The sequence below is a fragment of the Lygodium microphyllum genome, chromosome 13, assembly GCF_053477565.2.
Source record: "Lygodium microphyllum isolate KBCC chromosome 13, Lygodium_microphyllum_v1.1.10, whole genome shotgun sequence".
NCBI lineage: Eukaryota > Viridiplantae > Streptophyta > Polypodiopsida > Schizaeales > Lygodiaceae > Lygodium > Lygodium microphyllum.
The window spans coordinates 9691149-9711471 of record NC_141147.1 but is presented as its reverse complement, the minus strand read 5'-3'; positions in this window follow the sequence as shown (position 1 = coordinate 9711471).

Below are 20323 nucleotides of genomic sequence, written 5' to 3'. Positions count from 1 at the left end.
TTGCTGTAGAGGAGGCCAAGCAAAGACTACTGGTGGAAAGGAATGGAAAGGCACCCATGCATGCAATCCCACCAGTCTTGGCCCTGACAATCACCCTAGCACAAGAAGCCACAAAAGTGGTGGTTAATGAAAGCAACATAATGGAATGGGTGCAAATCTATTGGGCAAAGTACAAGAGCTAACACCTACATCATCAAAAGGAGTCTGAATGGTCAGAACCAAGAGACAGATAATAACAAATGCAAAATCCTACCAAGGTCCAAAGATGCCAAGACTGAAAGTATCTACCACTTTAGTACTATCAACAACACGAAAGATAGAAGAATATGATGAGCTAGTGAAAGAGCTCAAGAGCCAATGTGAGCTTATGAATGAGGAAAGAAAATGCTCATCGATCTAAAAGTAGAAAAGGAGGCCTTCATAAAAATTTGACTAGAGAAAATGAGACAAATGACAATATGTACCAGGGAGGTGACAGCTCTGAAAGAGGCCCTGAAGGCAAGACAAAGTGAAGAAAATCTAAAATACCTATATGAAGAAGAAAGGAAAAGCCATATGGCTTTAGATCAATTGTGTGCCTTGAACTCAAAGGAAAATAAAAGTATGGAGTTAGAGAACAAGGAGTTGAAACAAGAGTTGCATGCTACAAAGATGTAGAAAGATAAAGAGACCATGATGAAGATGGCTTTGTATAATCAACTTCACATAGCACTCCATGAGTAGGCCATCTTAAGGGAATAGGTAGATTGTCAAAATCAAGAGAAGAAACAAATGAGTACATTATGCCAAGAGCAAGAGCAAGGAATCACACCCTTGCACAATACCAAAACCAAGGATTGGAGCAAATGAAAGGGAAGGTGGAAGAATGGGCAACTAAAAATGATAACAATATTAAATATTTAGCTTACTGGCTAGCACATTTAGAGAGAAAACACATTATGGCAAAAATCAAAGTTAGAGTTGTGGAGACAGGGATGCTTATGTGGCAAAAAGCCTTCTTAAACACGGTACTAAATGTCACCCAGACAAGAGAGGAATATACAATTGATGAACTCAAAAGGAAGTTAGAGCCAATAAGGAGAGCACTTAAACATGGACTCCGTGCTAAGGCACCCAAACCTAGTGCAAGCTTAGGCGTGGAGGAACAAAGAGCTCATTTGATCACAGCTAGACTATCCATGTAGAAACTTGAATTGCTAGGGTTTGGAGAGCAAGAGCAGTAAACACAGACTCCCCCTAAGGATCTAAGAGATCCAATACACAAAGAGGGGCAAGAATTTGAGCAAGACCATGATGAGGAAGAGCAGCCACATGAACCAAGTCCCCCCCCACTGCAAACACAAGCACAAACAAAAGAGCAAGGTGAGGAAACCATACCCCTTGAGAGAATGGTGAAAATGAGGAACAAGCGGAGAGAACAGGGGGAGCTAAGAAAATTCCAAGCCAAGCTACAACAAGTTTCTAATGTGGCCATTCATCAAGGAGAGGAATGCTATCATGTGAATTGGAACCAAGAACTTGTAGTGTGGGAGTAGTGGGATAATTGCAATCAATCCTTTGAATTTGCATTCACCTTTCCTCAAACACTGGCCAGAGTGTTATCTCCAACGATAGTGGAGGAAGTGATAAAGCTCTCAGCAAGGGTGGGGAAGTGATGGTTGAAGGAGAGAATTAGGCATCCCACAAGGTGGCAATGGGAGCCTATAGACTATTGGGAGGATAAGATGATGGAGGTGCCTAGGAAAGTGGAGGGGTATAAAGCACAACCAAAGTGTCGAAGCAATATTTGGGACTCTAACTTAGATGCCTAGATGGCATTCTATAACACACTACCATGTGAGAGAAATAATCCTACCTATATGCCCTATCCGCAGAGAATTGGAACTTGGAGATGCATGGTAGGTACGATTTTCCTAAGATCTACAATTTAAATGCTGCATCTTCGAAGGATTACATAACCTTCATAAAGAGAAACCTCCGCCCATCCATAGCATGCTTCCTCAAGGAATTCTCTTCTTGCTCAGATCCTGCCTTCATCACCACTTGTAATTATCTCCAACTCTTGAGGATCTTACTAAAACAAAAGCCTATTGCAAAGAAAGAGTGGTTACCGCCCCTCTTCTTTGACATTAATATAGAGATACATAGCTATGCAATGACTAGCCTCATGATGAGAGCCACCCTCATGCCAACATTTTGTACGAGCTTATTAGAATATATGAGCAATAGTAGATAGACTGGGTGCAACCACCTATTTTTGTCCACCACACCCCTCAATGTAAGAATCAACTTGAAGGGCTATATGCAAAGCCAACCTTTCCCAAGAAAATTCCTCACACCTCCATGCAGCTTGGCCCCTACCCATGAACAAGATTAGACAGTCCCAAGGCAAGAGGAAGAGGGAGCACAAATGTGCACTAAGGAAAATTTGAAGACACAAAGTGTAGGAAAAAATTCTAAATGTAAGAGGGAGGCATATAAGAATAAGCACACCTTAATGTTTTTGCAAAAAGAGAACCAAGCGGATTATAATTTATTTTTGTAAAAGAGCATTGGGCTCTCTCCTATGGAAGTTATAAAGAATAAGAGGCATGCGTTAAGGCCACGCTATAATAGGAAAGAAGGAAGGAAAAGAGTGGAGGAATGGACAAAGGCCTCATACAAAAAAGGGGATGGACGCTCAAGGAGAAGGTAGGGCATGTATAAATGTCAAAAAGTAAATGAGGAAGCTTATTATTTATCGGGACCTAAAATGGGCCTCTGTTACTTACCTAAAACCACCCCGCACAACCTCATGGCCAAGAGCATCTAAAAACTTTGCATTTGTACAAATTTGTAGTCCAACAAATAATTATTTTCCCACTCCTCAGAGGGAGTCCCTAAACATATTGGTGCTATACACCATGTAGCACACACACAGGAAGCACCCCTTGGTTGATCACTGCAGTTCCACTATGGCTCTCCTACACCTCGAGGATTGGCCCCAAGATGCATCATGACATAAAACACATTTGAAAAAAAGTCCTCTCTTTCAATTAAATGATCCATAAGATGATAGATAAACCTCACCAAATAACTCCCAAGGAACCAAATATCTAGCCCTACATCTTAGGATACCTCACATTCTCAACGTCGATCATCACTCATACAAACAAGTGCTATACATCTAGGATATGATACCATATGATGCATCAATGCAAGTGTGTATATATGACTATCATACTCAAACAAATATTCATTGAAAATCAACAATGTAGAATTTTTTTTGAAAAAGCTGTGGTATCACGATTGGTTAAAGGGTTGTTATCCATGTCCATGACTCCGTTAGTGACTCTTGTGCTCGCAACTCCAATTGTTGCTTCCATGTTAGTAGGGTCATTCACGATTTTTGATTTTGAATTCTTTTTCTTTGGGGCCATGAGACAGAAATATGATTCGTAGAAGAAGAAGAACACGATAGTAATACCGGCTAGCAAAGGTGTAAGACTCATGATGATGATGATGGTTATTGCTGGATTCAATGATGTAGGCCTTGCGGATGGTTCTTCTTGCTTCGTGGAGAGCAATACTTTTCTCTCTCTCACCTTGGCATGCAAGGGTAAGAACAAGAGTAGCTCTTTCTCTAGTATAGAGCAAGAGTGAGAGAATAGGTATGATCTCTCTCTAGTAGACGGAATAGGGATGAGAGTAGAGGTATGACTTCTAACTGCATTGATAGAATAGGATAAAGTTCTTCAGTGTCTTCTCTTCTCAGATTAGAGTAGAAGAGGATGAGAGACCTTCAGCGTACCCCCTTCCTTGGGTTGAATGGAATGATGTCTCTTCATCTCGCAGAATAGAGACTCCTCCTTCCTGATCGTCGTCTCATCCTCATTAAGATTGCTCTTGTCCCCCTCCATGGTCATCCCCAAGCCCTCAATTTATAGTTTTGCAAGGGGGGGTAAAAGAGAGGACGCTTGCTTTTTAACATTTTTCGATTACATCATCAATGATAAAGAGAGAACACTTTCTTTTAGCGCTTTTGATGGCATCATTGATGACGTCAGAGAGGGAGCTCTATTTTTGTAGCGTGAAGATAAAAATGGGCGGTCGTCACTCCAAGGCTTACAATTAAGGCGGAAACCAAGGCATAGACCTTGGCATACTTGGCAACTAGCTACAAGGGCTTCATTGGTGCCATTGGGTGTGCATGAGAAGCTCCCACTAGCTTGTAGGAAAATCTTCCCGAGAGGTCACCCATCCCGGCAGTGTCATCACCCACTGCACTTAACTGCTAAGTGACTATCCACTAGGCTAGTTCTTTTTTTTGTTCTATGCTACAAGCACAATTTTAATAAGCTAGTCTTGGGAGGGTCTCCCAAGGTCCATTTAATGGCAACTTGCTTCTTAAGTAGGTCAATGAGGGTGTAGCAATCAATGCATAATTCTTGATAAAGACCCAATACTAGCCTGTTAAACCCAAAAAGCTACGGACTTTGCTTACATTGGTTGGAGGCGGCCAATCTTGTACATCCTTGACGTTGGCCAGGATCTACTGAAATTCCCTCAGCTGAAACTATAAACCCTAAATACTCGATTTTCTTCTTGAAGTACACATGCTTTTTCTTCTTAGCATACAGCTTGTGAGTCTGCATTGTCTCATGTACTGTCTGCAGTTGTGACTCACGACTTCATCCTTGGAATATGTTAAGATGTCGTCAAAGAATACAAGGAAAAAATCATCAAGATAAGGTTTGAGTATATCTTGCATTAATTTGTTGAAGGTACCAGGGGCATTTGTTAATCCAAATGACATTATGATAAACTCATAATGACCATGCCTTGTGCTAAAAGCAGTTTTTGGGATATCTTCTTGCTTGATTCTGATCTGGTAATACCCTGATCTGAGATCAATCTTGGAGAAAATCTTCGCTCCTTGTAGTCAATCAAGTATTTTGTCAATCCTTGGAATCGGATACTTATTCTTGATAGTTACTTGATTTAGCCCTCGATAATCAATGCAGAGACAGAGAATCCCATCCTTCTTTTTCTGAAGTAACACCGGATCTCCCCAAGGTGAGTTATTGGGTCTAATGTATCCTTGATCTAAGAGTTTTTTGAGTTGTTCCTTTAGTTCTATGGCTTCCGGAATGGACATTCAATATGGTAACTTTGCAACTGGTGTAGCCCCTAGTATTAGCTTGATTTCGTGGTCGACTTATCTATGTGGTGGAAGTTTAGTTAATTCTTCAGGAAGTACATTAGCCCATGACAGTTCACCTTCCCCTTCTTTATCCTGTTTAGTCTTATTTAATTTGATTAGGTATGAGCTTTTTCTTAAACCTTTAGCATTCTGAGAAGCTTTCACTAATTGAATCTTTGGTTTCCCTACTTCTCCTTGGGTGGTCACTTGTTGTCCTACAAGATTCAAGAATGTGACTTGGCCCTTTTCACAATGAATATGAGAATCATTGGGAATTAACTAGTCCATTCCTAACATGTACTCATAGGTTCCTAGGTTCATCACTCTGAATTGCATGTTGGTCTGATTGCCACCCAGATTAAACTCCACCTTACTTGTCTATTGTGTTGAGGAAACTTTTTTTCCATTAGCTAACTCAACTATTAGCCCAAGTCCATGCACTGTGTCTATGCCTAGTTTTCTAGCACACCTTGGTGATATGAATGTGTGGTTCCACAATCAATCAAAATTTGAAAGGGTTTACCATTCAACAGCACACTACTAAAACAAACCCTTGGTCCTGACATAGCTCTACTAAAGCACAAAACCAACCAAGGATGAGGGCTCCTCAGGCCCAATACTAATTGCATCAGGTTATTAGCTAATCCCCCTACATAAACAGCAAGGGTGTCCTACGAATATGACGATTCACAATCCTATGCGTCCATGACAGAGTAGGAAGGTGCTCACTTGCTACCTGACTCATAACCCAAACTAATCATCGGCAGTCAAAATAGGTCATGTCAACCAGAAGACCCCAAAGTAGTCTAGGGCTTGAAAAAGACATCTTCAATGAAAAATCATAGTTAGCCAAGGAATCTGCAAAGCAGTTTCACTATTGAGAAACTAGCTGACAAGCTATTGCCTAAAAAATATGCAACATATCCAAGGCTGCATGGTGGTACATCCGTAGAATGGACTCTTCCCCATACACTAGCTTGAACAGGGTGTGACATGTGGCTCTCTTGAATGTCATGTTATAAGCCCACATTGCCACATACAATTTCTTATCCCAATCATGCTTGCTTTCCAATAATATCTTAGATAAGATTCCCACCAACTGTTTATTTGTACTCTCAACTTGGCCATTAGCTTGAGGATTATACAAGGTAGTTTTATTGTGCTTAATCTTCAAAGCTTCAGTCAAAGCTTTTATACTTTGTTCAAGAAGTGTGTCCCTCGATCAAACACAATCTCCTTTGGTGGACCAAAATGACAAACGATTTGCTCCATAATGAAACTTGAAATCTCCTTGGCATTATCTTTCATCGTTGCTCAAGTTTCATACCACTTTGTAAAGTAGTCCATTTCTACAATAATGTACCACTTCCACATAGTTGATGAAGGGTATATTGATCCCAAAAAATCAATACCCCATTTTTCAAAGGGTAAGGTAACTAAAATAGGGTTTAGAGACCACTTGTGTTTTTCCCTTGCATCATGTCTTTGACAAACATCACATTGCTTAACATAACTAAAAGCATCTTGGAAAATCGATGGCCACCAATAGCTAGCAAAGAAGAGCTTTTTGGGCAGTAAGTTGTTTAGCAAAATGTCCCTCCACCATGCTGAATCATGGCACTCCTCAAGAATGAATGGTACCTCATTAGGTACTACACAACAGCGATAAATATCATCTACTCCTCTCCGATACAAAACACCCACTATAATTGAAAGGCATAATGCTTGTTTAATCTTCCTCTTTTCAGACTTCAATAAAACAATCCCAAATCCTCCTGTAGATAAATAATATGTTATAGCATTCCACAATACCCTGTAACTTTGGTGGCTTACTCCTAGTCTCATAATCGAACTCCTGAAAAGTGATTAACCACTTTGCTAAATGATCAAGTGGCTGCAACTTGTTCATCAATAGTCTAAGTCCCTCTACCTTCGTAAATAATACTACATTCTCATAGAGAATATAATGCCTAATTTTTTTCGTCGCAAAGACCATTCCAAGGCACAATTCCTCCATGTACATATAATTGACTTTAGATATCCCCAATTTTCTACTAGCAAAGGCAATTGGATGATACCATTTCTTTTCCCAAATTTGGGCTAAATAGTAGCTGATACCATGCATTGTGGCTGTTGAAAAGATATAGAAAACTTTGCCTCTTCTGAGTGCTTTTAGAATTGGTGCTTTTGCTAGTTCCTACTTCACATCCTTAAAGGATACTCGACAAATGTCATTCCACTCAAACAAATAGTTAAAAGATAAGAGGTTCGTCAATGGCAATGCTCTTTTTGCACGTGCATTGATAAATCTTTGATAATATCCCACTGATGACAAAAAGTTGTGTACCTCTTTTGGAGTCTATAGTGGGCTCATAGCAACTATTCAAGGTCAGTTGCAATATCAACCAAACTAACCACATGGCCTAGTAACAACCCATAGGGCACCCCAAAGATGCACTTTCATGGGTTAAGAGCAATGCAGAATTGTCTACAACGCTCAAAACATTTCCTTAAAATGACCAGTTGCCTTTCCCTTGTGATGATGACTACCCCCAAATCATCAATAAAGACTTTCAACTTCTTTAGGGAGATGTCACCAAAAGTTTTATCAGTTGTTCGTTGCTAAGAACCATGTGCATTACATAGACCAAAGACCATCACATGATATGCAAAGGTATCGAAGACAATGATATTCAACTTGTGTTCCTCCACAATAGCCATTTGGTTGTATCCAGCAAAGAAGTCCATAAATGAATAAATTTCTCTACCCACTAGTTGATCCAAAATTCGGTCAATGAATGGTAATGGATAGTAATCCTTAATTGTCTACTTACTAAGCTCTCTAAAATCTACGCAGAGCTGAATCTGCTTCTTCTTCTTCTTCATGATAACACCTGGTGAACACCACTCTGTGTGTTGAGCTAGAAATATCATGCTAGCTTTCCATAGTTTGGTTAATTCTTCGAATAGCCCATCCCTTAATTTGAAAGGCATGTGCCTTAATTTTTGTCACACAGGGCAGCTATCTTCTTTTAGGGAAATGGTATGAATAGCCAAGCTAGGAGGAATGCCTCTCAGATCATTCATAACTCCAAACAAAGATATTGTAGAATTCCTAAATCAAGGACACATAGTCCTTCCTTTCTTCCAAATTGAGCATGGACCCTAATTTAATTGGCCATGAATCATTCATTGTACCAAGGTCTAGCTCAATTCCATCCACATCTCTTATCCTCTTCTAAGCTTCTATTGACTCATTCAAAGTTACTTGATAGATATCCTCCATAATGGACCCCTCATTAGATTCGTCACTTAATGACGTCTCACTAGCAGATGGAACATCTAGTGTGTCTAACTCTAAAGAGGATAAAGAAACTCTCTCACTTTGAGGAGATTCAGTGTAGGCGTCTACTACTACACATCTAGCATCTCTGCCAAAGATCAATTGACCAGCGCATATATCAACCTGACACTCTGCTTGCAAGATCCATGGCCTGCCTAGCAATACTTGATAGCTAGGTAACCTTACAAACCTAATGACCCTTAATTCCAGGATGCATTCCACATTGGCAACGGTCACATGGACTTTAGTAATGTAACCTTTAGGTTGTCTTAAACTATCCATGGAGAGACCTCTCGTGGCGGGTTTGGTCCATATTCATGTCATGGTTATTTAGAATACCTTGGATAGGGTTGGTGGCCAGCCAGGGAGTGGTTTGTCACGCCCATCAAAGAAACTATAACTGATTTAATGAGCCATTCGCAGTTTCACAGTACAAGAGAGTTTATACTTACACATGCATGGCATTAGCCATTTAAAGAATCATGGAGGCATCTTTTTTTATTTCTAATCCCAACCTCTCCATCAATTCCAGACTCATAATGTTGACACAGGATCCTGTGTCCACAAGAGCATGGTCCACTAATATTCCATCAACGTATGCTGCCACCCTTGGACAATGATTTTCAGCATGTTCAAACAATCATCTCCTACTCACACTATTCTCAAGGGCTCAATGATATACCCAGTGCAAAGAATCTTCTTAAATTCTTTACGCACTCTTGAGACAACTTAATCAACTATAGGAGGTTTACATCTGGCTTAACTTTGCAAAGAGAACTCGCTAAATCAAATTCATGATAGTAGCAAGAGCTCGCTTTTCTCGCCAGACCATTCTCTCCTTTGGTCTTTGAACCAGGTTTGGTGCCTCTTTCTTGGCTTTTGCCTTCTTCTTTGGAAACTCCTTATTCTTCTTGAGTTCAAATTTACCATCTACGGCCTTTAGAGGTCTACCTTCCATATTGGGATTAAGGACTTTTGTCCCTTTATCACCTTGCTTAGGGTTTCCCTCAACACATTTTTCCTTGTCTTTATCAACTTCTTTACCCTTTTGACCTCTCGTAATGCCATTAATGCAAATAGCTTCTATCAGGCTAACTCCAATGCCACTAGGCAGCTCCTCTACCATAGCTTTTCCTCTTTACAATATTTGCTTCGGTCCCTCATCTTTTGGAGATTGTTTTTTTATGCTCAAGACCTGACTATTTACTTCCTTGCTGGAGAGAACTAATCTTGCTCCCGCAAGCACTAGCTAAATGGTCGGGCTTCCCACATATGTCGCATTTAACATTTGGAAAATTACTAGGGAAATGTTGGCTGCCACACCACTTAGAGCTAAATCTTGAGGGGCCACCCTCTTCAAGGTGTCAACTCCCTATCAAATTCTACTGCTTCTTAAGGAAATTGACATTAAGGGCTATTTTCCTATAGAGTGATCATTTTAGTATAGTGCTTCATCATATACTCCTGGGGGGTTCACTATAGATGTTGTATGGTATCACCTGAGTGTAAGGGAGGGGGGTTTTGGGAAGGGAACACTTAAGCGCATAAATTAGAGGTAGAACCCTCTTAATTTCCTATATTGAACTTAAATTTAAGGAGGGGATAGAGGGAAAAAAGAAAGGGGGGGTGCATTTGATCACCTCTCTCCATAGATTGCTTTCTCCATGGTGTACAAGAGACCTTGACAAGTAAGGTTAAAACCCTAAACCCTCACATAGTAGGGTTATTGAATTAATCATAGTGTGGGAGGGGGGAGTTGACACTCTCCCATGGTTTTGGTAGAGAGATTCAACTCCCCTTCTTCCAAAGAGAGCTTGGTGTCTGCTTAGTGTAGTCACTTTAAGTATAAAGGGATTCGATTTCCCTAGTCTCTCTCCTCATGTGGTAAGGGGGCATAGGCACTCAAAAACATTGTGATACATGCTTTGATGGTATCCAAGTGCCACTACATAAATCACTTTGTGATATGACCATTTTGATACTTTTAATTGCTTAGGATAATTCCAACTTTTAAAAAGAAAGTTAGCATATGTTCTATGAAGACTTACATTTAAGAAAGGGGATACATAAAAAGTCATACATGTATATGTCTTATAAGCTTAAATAGGGGGATATATTAGTATTACAAGATTCATAAATAGGGGTTTTTTTAGAAGTCCTTGCATGCAGGTGACATGTCTTCTTTACTATGAGTGAACCCCCCGTACATATACTTAACTTCACCAAGGACATTCGAGGCACTTAACTCAAAACCGCGATCGTCTACCTATCGTTCCATTGGCCTAACCACTTGATTAGGAACTAGTTGTTGACTTCTTGTAACAATGGTAGGATTTATCATTTGGCTTCCAACATTTGGCGGAGCCAGGTGACTAGCCATAGGCATGGTCACATTGGGAGGAGCTGGCAACATGGGCACATTTTGAATCATTCTTCGTCTCCCATTAGGAGGAATCATGGGTATCCCTTGACCGCCATTCATCAATGCTAAAGTATTTCCAACACCTAGACTCGGATTCCAGTTTTCCCTAGAGGTATAGGCTACTTGTAATCGTAATTCTACCTCCTCTACTCTTGTAATAGCCGTATCAATGTTGGCAAGAGCAATACTATTCAACTGCACTTGAATGTATAGTCTAGCCCATTCAAAAAGTATCGCAACTAAGTAGCAGCTGGAATAGGAATATAGGTTTGCAACTTGCGAAATACTTCCTTTAGTTTCTTGGCATACCCACAAACATTCTCGTGAAGTTCTTAATGTGTTACATTGAGGACACATAGCCAAAAATGGCCTCTCCTTTCAGGGGCAAATTCTCTTCGAAAGGTTGCAAAGAAAAAGGCAATCATAGTTATGGTTCCAGCTTCTAGGCTGTGATACCATACTGCAACTCTCCTTTTAAAGTCATATTAAAGAACATCATCAAGTGTCCTTCATCTTGAATTCTATAGTTAAACATTAACTTTTGGAATTCGCTGATATCAAATTTCACATGGTGAAAGCTCCTCTATTTTCTTCATACTTGGATGGAGCTCAAAACTAAGGGATGATAGATTGACATAATAAAATGATAGGCTAACAACACCAAAGTGGGAGTTGGAAATTACAAGACTAACTTTTTGAGCTATTTTAGGCTATGGTGTGTTACCAAACATACCAAATCAAAATAAGACTTTAAATCTATGAAAAATAGAGATAGAGTAGATAATCTCATAGTATCAAGGTAATTTATTGTAAGATCCAAGTGGAAAAAATGTAAATTTTAATTATTTGCAAAACTAAAAACTAGTATTGCACATGTAAAAATAATTATGTGTATAATTCTCTAGAATCATGGAATGTCATCGATTCTAAGGCTTTGATGACTCAAATGAGGAGTCTATTTCTACTTTCTCCTTAGAGAGATGGCATGATCATCCAAAAGATCAAAGGTTTGAGCTGCATTCTAAACTGAAACCTTATCTTGACCGATCATATAGATCAAAGCAACCATCTCCCCCTCCCTCTCTTCACGTCTCCCATTAGGCCCTAAGATGACTATGATGGCACTTTCTATTTAGGTGCATGTTCTTCCTTCTCTACCCAAAGAATGCCTTTTGAATGGATCATATCACTTCCTTTCGTCTTACAAAGTGGAGTGCATTCTTGACATCTTCAATCTTTGGGCTTTTGGTCACTACTCCTATTCCTTGGCTCATGGAGAATCTTGATATTGGCTACTCCTATTCCTTGGCTCATGGAGAATCTTGATATTGGCTACTCCTATTCCTTGGCTCATGGAGAATCTTGATATTGGCTAATCTATCAATCATGTAGCCCTTTGGGATAGGCTCAATTCTTGATCCCTGATCCTTTCTCTTTATGAGCCTTCGGGACTCTATCATTGTTTGCATGTGCAAGTTAAGGATAGCAACAAAAGTGTGGACAAAGCCTTCTTCTCTCTATCAACAAAAGACCTTTGCCCATCGTATCACCTTGGAGAAGAAACTTTGCATGCTCTTAGTTTATCACACTCCTTCCATGAAGGACCACATCAACAAAATGAAGGATGTGAGGGATGATCTTGCATTCAAAGATGAATGATATTTTCATAGGATATGGCTATGGGGGGTTCACTCATAGTAAAGAAGACATGTCATCTGCATACAAGGACTTCTAAAAAAACCCCTATTTATGAAGCTTGTAATACTAATATATCCCCCTATTTAAGCTTATAAGATATATACATGTATGACTTTATATGTATCCCCTTTCTTAAATGTAGGTCTTCATAGAACATATGCTAACTTTCTTTTTAAAAGTTGAAATTATCCTAAGCAATTAAAAGTATCAAAATGGTCATATCACAAAGTGATTTATGTAGTAGCACTTGGATACCATCGAAGTATGTGTCACAATGTTTTTGAGTGCCCGTGCCCCCTTACCACATGAGGAGAGAGAGTAGGGGAATCGAACCCCTTTATACTTAAAGTGACTACACCAAGCGGACACCAAGCTCTCTTTGGAAGAAGGGGAGTTGAATCTCTCTACCAAAACCATGGGAGAGTGCCAACTCCCCCCTCCCACACTATGATTAATTCAGTAACCCTACTATGTGAGGGTTTAGGGTTTTAACCTTACTTGTCAAGGTCTCTTGTATGCCATGGAGAAACCAATCTATAGAGAGAGGTGATCAAATGCATCCCCCCTTCTTTTTTCCCTCTATCTCCTCCTTAAATTTAAGTTCAATATAGGAAATTAAGAGGGGTCTACCTCTAATGTATACGCTTAAGTATCCCCTTCCAAAAACCCCCCTCCCTTACACTCAGGTGATACCATACAACATCTATAGTGAACCCCCCGGGGATATGGCCATGGTCCTTCTTACCCAACTATCATTTCCTAAGTATAATGTCTTCTACACCAACCTTCTAATATGGAAAGTACATGAGACTCTTCTTTGGAAGGAGTTAGCCCTACTTGACTTGGAGCATGACGAGTGTCTTAAAGAGATAGGAGCTAGTGAATCTAGCTCTACTAAAGCTTTTACTATGCGTATAGGATTGGGAAAAAAGAAGGGGAGCAAAAAGAAAAATAACAACGAGAAACATGATGACAAGAAGGAAGAGAAGAGGGATAAGAAAAATTCTAAGCCCAAGTGCCCACATTAAGGGAAGGGCACTCATCTAGAGAGAGAGACTCAACATGTGGAAACTCAAACAATCACAATGTGTGACTGGTCTTCCCTTTATTTAAATGTCACTAAAAGAATAAAGAATGAAGTGACAATGATGGGCACCCATCACCTGTAGTGTGCATGTGCAAATACTGTCAATGTAGTAATACATGGGTGGCTAGGCACATGCGCCTTTACCCCCAACAACCTCCCACTTAAAGGCAAATGTGCCTTGAGTAAAGAGGGAATAAGAAAAAAAAAGTGACAAAGTGCAATGTGTACATAGAGTACAATAGGATGAGGAATAAAGGTCATCTCATCCAATGCCCCCATCAACTTTATAAGAAAGGAATAACACTCTACTAAGAGACTTTTCATGAGTAGATCTATAGGATTTTGGTCAATTGAGATCTTGACAAGATCAATATACTTGTCCTCAATGACCTCTCTGATAAAGTGATATCATACCTCAATATGCTTTGTCTTCGCATGGAAGTCCAAATTCTTGGCTAATTGGATAGCACTCATAGAATCTGAATGCAATGTAGGAACCACATCAGTCATACCATGGTTTGTCACCAGATGGCCTAACCAGAGAACCTCCTTACAAGCCTCAATGGCTGCAACATACTCGGTCTATGTGTAGTAGAGAGTTCCGTGCTTTTTTGCACCCTGGACATCTAAGAAACAACATCCCCAACAAATGTAAACACATAGCCAACAAATGCGAATTTTCTATTGTCTACATGTCCTACATAATTAGAGTCAGTGTACCCCATGACTCCTGTATCATCCTGGCCACCATAACATATGCACATATCTACTGTGTCCTTCAGGTATGTCATGATATCCTTGACAGTATCCCAATGCCACCTTCCAGGTGTAGCCATTTAGTGTGCCACAACTCTCATTGCAAAATCTATGTCAGGACAAGGGGCTATCATGGCATACATCAAACTGCCCACTATGGATGCATAAGGGATCTTGGCTATCTCAGCATTCTGCTCATCAAACTGTAGACAATCAACCTAGCTCACCTTCACATGAGAAGGCAAATAATAGCACCAATAAGCTTAACATCCTGCATATGAAACCACTCAAGGACTTTTTGGATATACTCCTTTTGTGACAAGTAAGGAAGCCCCTAAGAGCAATCATGCATAATGTGCATCCCAAGAATATGTGAGGCCTGTCCCATGTCTTTCATCTCAAAGTTCTTTTTGAGCTGACTTTTCATAGCATCGAGCTCATCAGGAGCGCTCTCAATAATCAACATGTAATCTAAATAGAGTGTCAAAATCAAAAGGCTGCCATCACGAGCCTTCTTCTGTATAAACAGGAATCCATATCATTGCATGTATAGCCTTGTAAATGCATAAAAGCATCAAACTTGTGGTACCATTCCCTAGGTGCTTGCTTAAGGCCATAAAGGCTCTTTCTCAATCTACACACTAGGTGTTTCATGCCATTTTCCTCAAAGCCCTTAGGTTGCTACATATAAATCTCCTCATGCAAGTCCCCATGTAAAAAAGCTATCTTAATGTCCATCTAATAAAGATCCATATCTAACTGAGCAACCAATGCTAGTACCATACGTAGGGTAGTCATCTTGAGTACAAGAGAAAACATTTCCTCGAAGTCAACACCATGCTCCTATTTAAAACCTTAGCAACCAATCTGGCCTTATAGACAAGCTTGGGGCATCCAAGGGTGCTCTTCAACTTATACACCCACGTGCATGGCAATGCACCGTTTCCACCAGAGGCAAAGGAACCAACTTCAACATATGGTTTTTCTGTAAAGAGTCAAACTCTGACTGCATAGTTCTCTCCCAAAAGTGACTATCACCACAACGCATGGCCTCATCATAAGTGAGAGACTCACCTATATATGTCAACATTACATAATCAATGGAGGGCTCAAACCACTTAGGAGGATGTCTAGCCCTAGCAGAGTGTCTCAAGGCAAGGCTAAGGAGCCTACACATTCTGTTTAATATTATGGTCATGGGCTACCAGAGTATCAGTTACTACTACAGGCTGTACATGAACAAGAGGCTCATCCTAAAAGTTAACCCTATGTATCTTGACTATCCACTCAGGTTTCTTATGGATCTTTTCCTCATGGAAAAATACAACATGGCTACAAATGACTTTCTGAGCTTGTGGATCCCATAAGCAATAGCCCACTCACATGCATCCCCATAACCAAGAAATATGCATTTCACAAACTTAGGATCCAACTTTGTGCACTTGTCCTTGGGAACATGCTAGAAAGCCTCACAACCAAAGACATGCAAAAATGATCATATGAGGGAGCTTTTCTAGACCACATCTCCTCTGAAACCTAAAAGTTAATAGAACTACAAGGAGAATGATTGATCAAGTGTGCAACAATAGTCACTATCTCGGCCCAAAATTGATGTGGTAAGCTTGTCTAACTAAGCATACTATGGACCCTTTCCTATATTATCATGTTCAGGCACTCAGACATTCTGAGATAGGGTGCACAGGGCGATCAACTGACACTTAATACCCCTTTCATCACAAAACTGCTCAAAGGCTTTAGAGACATACTCACCCCCATTATCTGATCGTAGGCATTTCAGCCTATACCCAAGCTAGTTCTCAACCAATGCAAGCCAATGCTGAAAGGTAGCCAAAACATCATATTTCAGCTTTATGGGATATGCCTAGACCTTATGTGAGTAATCATCAATGAATGTGACAAAGTACTTTGCACCTCCTAATGACTGACAAGGCACATGTCCACAAACATCAGAATGAATAAGAGCCAAAGGCTCACCCATGTGCAAAGTGCCAAACTTCTTGTTGCATACTACGTGTCTACTTGCCATACAAACAATGATCACATGACTCAAAACACTTATAGTCAAGGGGCAGAAGATATTGCAAATGAATAAGCATTTTCATTCCCTTTAAGAACATGTTCCCAAGGCGACGATGCCAAAGAGATACATGTGGAACTATTGCCACAGAAAAAACATGATCTATGAATCCAAATACAACCAAAGGATATAAAGTGCCAAACTTGGCACCACATGCCAGAACAAGGTTCCCATGATGGGTGATCTTCCAAGAAGAATCCCCAAAGGAAACAAAGTAACCCTCATCATCCAGTGTGCCAGGAAAGATAAGACTCTTTGTGAGAGCTGGTACATATCAAACATTATGCAAAGTAAACATATACAAGAACCAAACTACAGCCAAATATCACCAATACCAACTATCTGCAATGCCAAGTCATTCCCCAAACGGACAGATCCAATCATACTGTGATGGGAGTGGAACCACTCTCTATGAGGGGCCACACAAAAGGAAGCCCTTGAATCCATCAACCAACACTGTGTAAAATCAAGCAAGGAATCAAGATAGTCGTGACTCATCCAAAAAAGAAGATGCAAGTATGTAATCATCATCAAAGTCAGGTTGTTGCACTACATTGATCTCTTTGATCTTAACATTAGAGTTAGCAGGGACAATGTTGCAATCATGAGAGTGGAATTTTGGTGCCAGGAATTGCTTAAAAATAGCTAAAAATTATGAGTATCAAGGGAAAAATATCCAATGTCAAAGGCGGCGGCTCGACCTAGGATGATTTTAAGCGTCAAAGTGCTCTAAGGACGCCCGGGCAACACTTGCAGATTTTTAGTAAATTTTCCATGCGCCTGCACGGGTCAGTGGAGCTGTCAGTCAGTGCGGGACGCCGAGACGAGCTCACAGAAATTTTCAGATCACGATTTGGACACCGTATGTGAGAGAGACAGGGAAAGGGCCAAAAGGCCGGTCAAAATTAGGGAGGTGCCCAAAAAGGAGAAGGGAAGGGGTGCCTTTGGGAAGGGGCACCCCTCCTTCATTAAAAAAAACCGATTTAGGAGGCGGGCGGCGGCTGCACAGAGCCGTCGCGAAAAAAACGCCCCCCCCCCCCCCCCCCTCAATGCAAGATTTTGTTGAAGAGCAAGCCATGGAAGCAATTGCAGCAGGGTATTGCACTCATTCCACGCTCTGCATCGCTCCGTCCCGCGCAGACAATGGCAGCTTGTAGAGGGAGAGAGAAAATCAGTCTTTCTCTCTCCTCCCTCTCTCTCTTCTAAGGGGGGATTCATGTGGGAAGAGAAAGGAAGATGAAAGAATGGTGGAGGCTTGTCCGGCATCGATCGGATTGCTCCACGGGCTGGAGATGGTGACATGTGATCGTCATGAGCATGAAGTGCTGCTAATTTCCAGATTTGCAGCCATGGACATGAAACCCGAGACACGCAAATAAGTGGTAATTCAAATTTTTAAAAGGAAATTTGAGATTTCATGGCTTTTGATTGATAAAATGTTGTTCATGTGGGCTAAAAATTGTTTATGTTGCTGTTTTCCATGAGTACTTGTTCATTATAATCAGAAAATCAGAAAAACATACATCTCGTGGCCCAAAATAATACACTAAAACACGTAAAATATGGAAAATCAAGGAAAAATGATGGTTTTGAGCATAAAAATGGAAGAATAAATAGGAACACCAACTAAATTTTCATTTTTGTTGCAAGAAGGAACTAAGGGCCACAGCCCATAACCTATTTTGAATTTTTAGTAATAAAATAATGTAAAAAATAAGGAAAAATACAAGAAAAATGGAGAAAAAACACTAAAAATAGGGAAAAAATGCATTTTGGGTGCGGAAAATTAATGAAAATTAAGAACAATGTTTGTGAATGTTTGTGGGGACTGAAGCATGAGGATTTGCCTCAGTTCAATCCCACCTTCTTGTTCTAGTGTGTCTTTTTCCGCTTTTTACACATAAAATGATGGCAAAATGCCTTATAAATCTATACAACAATGCAACATTTGATCGATGGGAGGGTAGAGTGGTTAAAATGTGTCTAAATGTGGAGTAAAATGATGAAAAGATTGCTGATTTTTGTTTGCATGCCATATAGGTCGATGAATAATTATAGAATGAGAGCCTAGTAGCACGAGGGTTTCCTCGGTGCTAGGTTCGTGCAACGTTGCATAAGAACGGTAGTTGAAAACCATTAAAAGGATGTTTTCCACATGTGCACAATATTGATTTTATAATTGTTTGAGCACTTGGCATCCACAATATGCATAAATCATGGAAATATTTAAAGGTATCAGAAATCCTGGATGCACAGCAATTGCTTTCATTAGGACCTTGACCCACGTTGAGTGAGAGACAGGACACCCTAAGCCATAGGCTAGTCGTGGGGTCTAGGGGAAAGAGAAGTAAGGACAGTGGTACATTCCCGTATACGATTAAATGGTACCTTGAGTGGATTTTATGCGAAATGTTTATATGTTGAGCGACACATCGAGGGGCCAATCCCCAAGGTGTAGGAGAGTCGCAGAGGGGTGGCGGCATTCAGCCGTTGGAGGACCCCCTATGTCTATGCTTCATGCCATTAGGCAATGTGTAAGGGACTCCCTCTGAGGAGTAGTGGGTGAGAGAAAAGTGGACTACAAATGACGTAATACAAATGCAAGACATTTAGGAAGGCAATGTATGTGTCATCAATGCTCCTGGCCGCGAGGCCGTGGGGTTGTTGAGCGCATGAGATAGAGGTCCGGCTAGTGCACTAGCCAGTGCCGGCCCGTTCTAGGTTCCATCAGTGGTGCGTCTGCCGGAAGACGCTTAAAAGTGGAGGTCCTCGAATCCTGGTTGTCTAGGGACCAACTTGCAGTTTATGCCAAAGGATACTGAGATTGATCCGTTATTTAATGATAAGCATAGTCTAGCAGAAATCCAAAAGCAAGAAAGAGACGAAAGAGCTAGGCGACGTGCTGAAATTTTTAGGAGATATTCCCCTAAGCGTAGCGGTGCTGAACCCTTACGAGGGAGTGGATCTAGTGGTCTTGGGGCCACAAGCAGTAAGTTAGGAGAAGGTGGAATCTCTAGTGCTCCCCTTTCTTCTATAAGCCAGTCTACTGCGGGAGGTGTAACCCCACCGTCCCTTATTCCTAGTGCAAATCCAATCCTCTTCATGGCGCAGCCTATTGCAATTCTAGCAGGAACGACGGATTTGCCGGTTCTAGGTTACCCGCTACCCATTTTTAATGGGCTAGTTGAGGAAGATGCAGAACTCCACATTAGGGAGTTTCAAAAGCTGATGTTTAACTGTCGCATTCAAGAAGAAGGACATTTAATGATGTTCTTCAACATGACTCTCAAAGGAAGAGCCGCTATATGGTATCATGGTTTAGAAGCCGGAACCATATTGAATATTGATTCATTTTATGGAGCTTTTCGAAGGGAGTTTGCCCCTGAAAGGGGTGGGCAATATTGGTTGTGTGTACTCAACGTGACCTGCCAAGAACCACACGAGGATATTCGTGCTTATGCGAAGAAAATAAAAGAGGTTTTCCGTAAGTTGGACACCTCCATTCCTATCCCTGCAGCTGCCCAATTGCAATATTTCCTTCATGGTTTGGACTTTAATATCCAATTGCAGTTGAGTAGTGTCCCCTTGGGGGATATAGATACTACCATTACACGAGCACAAGAGGTGGAATCCCGACTACAAGCAGCCTATGCTTCTCGAGGCAATTCGAGTATGGGTTTAGTATTGGGAAACAATGTGGCGATGGCCAATGGCAGTAGTGGCCAAGGGATAGCGAT